The 5,286-nt window shown below is 47.8% G+C and overlaps 1 non-coding gene across 1 annotated transcript; it reads right to left on the bottom strand.

Moving 5' to 3' along the window:
* Nucleotides 1–4,043: 4,043 nt before the first annotated feature.
* TRNAN-GUU (transfer RNA asparagine (anticodon GUU)) lies at nt 4,044–4,117 on the bottom strand. Its single transcript has one exon. It is a non-coding gene; the product is annotated as a tRNA-Asn (tRNA).
* Nucleotides 4,118–5,286: the final 1,169 nt, after the last annotated feature.

Below are 5,286 nucleotides of genomic sequence, written 5' to 3'. Positions count from 1 at the left end.
GCACTTCATCTTTCACTTAAGAATTGAGAAACCTGAACTGCAAGGCTGGTCCTGTGTCTCTTACCACCAGGTTATCAGGAAGGCTGTGAGTATATTAACCAAAACTTTGTTGCATATAATGGCATATGTATCTTTTGAATAGCAGTAATGCAACTGTAACTTTGTAACTAAATTAAATTAAATAAAATGTAAGCTAATCAATTAAATTTTCATCAAATTATCCAAATTAATATTATTAGTACACCCTAAATCAGGGTACATGGGACAGAGAGTTGGAGTGCAGAGGGATGAAGGCACTGGCTCTAGGGGTGCAGACTCTGGGGTGGGGTTAGAATGAGACATTCAGGGTGCAGTAGAGAACTCAGGGTTAGGATAGAGAATTGGGCTGTGAATGCTCAGGAATGAGGCCAGGAAAGAGAAAATTGAGATGCAAGAGAGAAATCAAGCTAGAGCAAAAAGCAGAGAAGAAGTGTGTGATTTGAGCTGCAGAGGAAAGAAAAAACCTCTGCCTGCCCCCTCTCACCAAAGTATCTAAAAATCAGATGAGAAACATCTCTCCCCCACTGCAATAACCATTCAAGTTGATCTAGACTGAGAAAGAAAATCTTCTCCTTTGCAGCACTAGCAGACCTGGACTGAGTCATGAACACCTCATTCTCTCCCCCTTACCCCCCCTCCAATCTGGTGTTCCTGGGGCACGGGAGGGGCTCCTCTCTTCTCCATTTGGGACATGGCGGGATGAGAGAAGTGATAGGGCTTTACGGGAAATAATTATTTGCCTGATTCATGTGCAAGTCCTAGTCCTTGTTCACCCAAACAAACCGTTTATCCTGCATGCTGATGACAGTTTGGAGGGTCTGGGAGCAGTCCCGTACCAGGAAGTGGAAGGAAATGTAAATCTGGAGGCTTTGCCAGCTGAGGACAGTCTGATAACAAAACTCGCTATCCACCAGCAGCAGTTCTTGGTCTTGAAATGGGCCATCACTGAGAAATTTCGAGACTACTTCTGTGGTGCTGTTTCAGGTGTGGACAGAGAACAATCCACTGACTTATGTGTTAACAAGGGCTAAGCTGGATGTTACAAGGCAGAGATGAGTGGCTACTTTTGCTAGCCATAACTTGGCATTCAGTACCAATGAGTTGGTATAATAGGGAATGTGATTTATCATGAGCACCAATTCTTGGCTGGGTGGAGGATGTAAGCAGGGTGAGAATGAACTCTACCCTGATATCTGTTGGTGATGTGTTGTAAAGGCCTTTTGTTGCTGATGTGCATGGTCACACCCACCCCACATTGCATGATGGGGGTGCTTGTCTAAAGGGTCATTTCGGCTGCTGTGGGATCCCCAGTCTCTTTCTTATTAGGGCAGGGATAATAAAGTGCAGTTATTCCGGTGATATGAATCAAAGACAGTAGAAAGGAACTTAGCAGTTCATGATTTCGGGACTCACTCGACCCTACATAAAACTCGTTAGGCAAGGGACATGGGTTCCAAAGCATAGGGAAATGAGAGAGTTTGAAAAGGAAAGTTTCCATTTAGTGCTACAGATTTCTTGTGAAACCTCTAAATGCGTGTTTTATGTCCTTTGTATTTCTTGAGTTTAAAATTAGAGCTTTTTATAGTTCTAATCCATATTTGCATATATGCTACAGGTAAAATATCATTAATGACTAAATGCATTTTTTAGATATATTTAAGCTGCTGGGTTTTGATCTCATTTCCACACTGAAAGTTGGAAACAACTGCATAGGTGGGGAAAATGCTCCTTACCACTCAGACAGCAAAGAAATTTTGCAGATTGGACTCTGGGAGATCAGCTGTAGGACACAGCTTTTGTGACACATGAACTATCTCTGCAATCAAATTCTTAGTCACAGGCCAGCAGGTGGTTTTATGCAAATCCTGGACTCTAGGACCAGAGCTGGGACAGGGGCACAGGCACAATTTTTGCTGTACATGTACCACCTTTGCAACCAACCTTTGCTACCTCACTCCTTAACACCACACACACACAGGAACCTTTTACCTCTCAGAACCAAAACATACCCTGAAAAAGATCCAACAGCATAAGCTTAAGGCAAATGACTGCAGTACTAACAACTCAAAAAAATTCAAAAACATCTCTATTTTTACACACCAGGAATAGCAGAAAGAAAACCTGCAGGCACAAGCACAGCCCACCAACAACCAAACACATATCTATTCCTGCTTCTTACAAGCTTTGGGCGTTTGGAACCCAGACCCCTTAATGATGAATACTTTTCAGGCGAGGGTGAAGCTCTCAGGCCTCAAATGCCAGCTACAGTTACTCTCTCCTTGATCCAAAACGAACAGCAAAATACACTGCATTACTCCTGCCCCAATAACAAAGAGACTGGGGATCCGACAGCAGCTGAAATGACCGTTTGGACAAGCACTCCCATCATGCAATCTGAGGTGGGTGGAACCATGCAAATGACAGCAGCCTCAAATGGCCTTTACAACAGATCACCAACAGATGGCAGGGTAGAGTTCATAGCGACCCTGCTTAAACTAGATTGTGGAAAAGATTAAAAAACACTGAACGTTCAAACTCACCAAACGCGGGTCAATCCATCCTCATCGTCCTATCCGCTCGTTATACTCCACACCTGAACTTAGCCCTCACATGGACAACATACCCTCCTAACTCAGTGTCTGTACGTTAACCTTTTACCCCCAGTCGGGGCTATTGCACATTATGTATCCCTTATGCCACCCGATCTTAAACCGAACTTCGCACCCCCTGGGTAATCTGTACGTTGTTCCCTGATCACCAGAAACTTCTGCTCCTAAACGCTGTACCGTACCCTTTTTTTCTTTGAACGTCATCTTAATAAAATGTTGACATTTGTTCAAGATCCCGGCTCCTCTTCCTTTGCAAGGCGTGTGCGTTTGCTCCAGGTTTTAGTCTGCTAAGACAGCGAGGGGGGCCGATTGAGCCAGAGGCGCTTGCCTGCTGCAGACACGGATCCAAGGCTGAACCTCGTCCCCCACCAGCTGAAGGCTTAACTGAGAACAGTTTAAGAAGTGCTCCCGTCTCCAGCACTCAGCTACCCAGCTCCCAGTGGGTTCCAAACCCCAAAGAGATCCCTTTTACCCTGCAGACGCTGTAAAATCCTGTGACCAGGGCAGCTGCCTAGCAGCCTGCGCATCCGCCTGCCAGCATGAGAGCGCGTAAGGTCCTAATCTGGATAGTGCCGGCTGGGTAGCAGGGCTGTGAAGAGCCAGCAGAGTGGCGCAGCGGAAGCGTGCTGGGCCCATAACCCAGCGGTTGATGGATCAAAACCATCCTCTGCTATGTGTGCTTTTGTTTCTTTTCCCTCTGGGCCTTCCAGCGAGGCGGTGACCAGCAGAGCGGCAAGAGGTGGCTGAGGCGGTGGCCTGCCAGAGAGCTCCCTGGCTACCTGGGCTGAAGGCAAGAGGGAGGTCTGGGTGTGGCAAGGGCTTCCTGTCCCAGAATGAGGCTGCAGTGCTTCCTGGTCCCCTTTTCCCACCCACCCCGGCGGGCTGCGGGAGAACAGGAGGGAGGCTCTCGGGGCGCTAGGCAGTGCTGTGTGGCTGTCAGGGGAAAGAGCCGAGGCTACCGACTCGACCTGCCATTGACTCGCGTGGCTCTGCGCGCCGTCAGCTGGGGCGGGCCTGGCTGCGCACGTGACTCAGGCTTGGGCAGCATGGCTGCTCTTTCCTGACGAGGCATGAGGCAGGCCAACAGCTTTGCACAGCCTACAGGGAAGTGGGAGGGAGGCGTCTTTGAGCAGGCGTGTCTCGTCCCCTTCTCCCTTGCCGCTTTGGCGGAGGCGGGAAGGGAGCAAAATGTTCCCGGCTGAAAGTTTTTGTGCTCGGCCTCGAGGATTAAGCCTGAGCCTCCGGCACGGCTGCTGGGAGATGGGTTTCTGAATGGCATCCAGCACACTCTTTGGGCCACCAGCTGAAAGCACTGAGGCCAAGAGGCAGCAAAAGGGGACTTTGGAGGCTCCCTGCAGGCCTCAGGGAAGTAAGGAAGTAGCATGGGCTCATCGCCGTCCCCGGGTGGGCTCGAACCACCATCCTTTCGGTTAACAGCCGAACGTGCTAACCCATTGTGCCACAGAGACACGGATGGGCAAGCCTGTATGGAGCACAAAAGTCGGGAATCGGCACAAGGTACGGTCTAGCATATGCATGCAGCTCTTAGACAAGCAACAGCAAGGAACTGGACTGGTATGCAGTGAAAGTTCTGTGGGAAGGAACTGAAAAGAGCACGGGGGCTGCGGTACAGTGCTTGCGTACACTTTCTTTGGCCTGTTTTGCTGGAAAAGTTAGCAGGGCGAAATTCCTAGTCAGAGGTCAGCAGGCGGTTTAATGCAAATTCTGGACTCTGGGACCAGAACTGGGGTTGGCGGTGGCGCGAATTTCTGTGGCACCTGCACAACCTCTGCAACCAACCTTTGCTACCTCACTCCATAACACCACACACACAGCAGCCTTTTACCTCTCAGGAACCAAAACATACCCTGAAAGAGATCGAATGGCATAAGCTTAAGGCAAACAACTGCAGCACTAACAACAACAAAGAGATCGAATGGCATAACCCTAACCCTAACGCAGTGGGGCTCCTTATGGTTGCGTGTTCCACTGTCATAAACAGATAGTTAAGGGTTAATGTCTCTTTCACCTGAAAAAAAAAGTAACCTGAAGCACCTGACCCGAGGACCAATCAGGAAACAGGATTTTTTCAACTCTGGGTGAAGGGAAGTTTGTGTGTGAGTCCTTTGTTCTTGGTTTTCTGCCTGTATGCTCTCTCAGCTATGAGGGGATTTCTATTTCTTGCTTTCTAATCTTCTGTTTCCCAGTTGTAAGTACAAAGGATCAGCTAGTGATTTATATGTTTGGGTTTTTTTGTATTTACATGTCTATAGTTGCTGGAGTGCTTTGAATCGTATTCTTTTTGAATAAGGCTGTTTATTCAATATTCTTTTAAGCAATTGACCCTGTATTTGTCACCTTAATACAGAGAGACCATTTTTATGTATTTTTCTTTCTTTTTATATAAAGCTTTCTTTTAAGACCTGTTGGAGTTTTTCTTTAGTGGGGAACTCTAGGGAATTGAGTCTACAGCTCACCAGTGAATTGGTGGGAGGAAGAAGTCGGGGGAAATCTGTGTTAGATTTACTAGCCTGACTTTGCATTCCCTCTGGGTGAAGAGGGAAGTGCTTGTGTTTCCCGGCTGGAAACGGGGGAGGGTGGAATCCCTCTGCTTAGATTCACGGAGTTTGCTTCTGTG

Source organism: Gopherus flavomarginatus, chromosome 19 (assembly GCF_025201925.1).
Source record: "Gopherus flavomarginatus isolate rGopFla2 chromosome 19, rGopFla2.mat.asm, whole genome shotgun sequence".
NCBI classification, from domain to species: Eukaryota; Metazoa; Chordata; order Testudines; family Testudinidae; genus Gopherus; species Gopherus flavomarginatus.
The sequence above is the reverse complement of the archived record's forward strand: the minus strand, read 5'-3'. Positions and strand labels throughout refer to the sequence as shown.